Raw genomic sequence first — 738 nt, 5'->3', positions numbered from 1 at the left:
ATTTCGAGCGTGGCCGTTTTCGTGCGGGTGACACGTAAAAGCACCCACTACACTCTCTGAGTGGTTGGCGTTAGGAAGGGCATCCAGCTGTAGAAACTCTGCCAAATCAGACTGGAGCCTGGTGTTGCCATCCGGTTTCACCAGTCCTCAGTCAAATCGTCCAACCCATGCTAGCATGGAAAGCGGACGTTAAACGATGATGATGATGATGATGATGTATCTATATATAAATAAAAAAAATGGAACAAGAGTGCAACAAACAACAATAAAACATCTGGACAGATACACGATACAAAGACAGACAGGAAAAAACAAGGAAGGGCCATTCATGGCCTTTTCTCATCAGTTGAGTTTCTCGATCATTCTTACAATTTCAGCCAGTTACTCTTGAGACTGTTCAAATCTAGCTGGCCCCAAGATTCTAAGCTAAGAGCATTAAATATTTTGGGAGAAAGCAAGCGAATGGGTACAACAACAAAGACAAAAGAACAAAAAAGCAATGATTGTGGGTAGTCCCTAAACCTTTTTTCATTTTCTCGCACTGTTTATTTCTGTGTTTCTTTCTGTGGAAGAGCATAGGCTCGAAATGTAAAAGACTTTCTCACTTCCTGAGTGTTAAACTAATACATCTGTTTGTTGTTTACACACCTGTCTTCATCTTTTGTTTTGTTTTTTCATAAATTCCAAATATATATACATATATATTATGTATATGTGTATGTATATATATATATATAT

The 738-nt window shown here is 38.1% G+C and overlaps 1 protein-coding gene across 1 annotated transcript in view; it reads right to left on the bottom strand.

Annotated features, from left to right (window-relative positions):
• Positions 1–738, bottom strand: part of LOC106880728 (uncharacterized) — a 35,405-nt gene that overhangs the window by 19,869 nt on the left and 14,798 nt on the right. The gene's annotated exons all lie outside the window — the stretch shown is intronic.

Source organism: Octopus bimaculoides, chromosome 10 (genome assembly GCF_001194135.2).
Source record: "Octopus bimaculoides isolate UCB-OBI-ISO-001 chromosome 10, ASM119413v2, whole genome shotgun sequence".
NCBI classification, from domain to species: domain Eukaryota; kingdom Metazoa; phylum Mollusca; class Cephalopoda; order Octopoda; family Octopodidae; genus Octopus; species Octopus bimaculoides.
The sequence above is the reverse complement of the archived record's forward strand: the minus strand, read 5'-3'. Positions and strand labels throughout refer to the sequence as shown.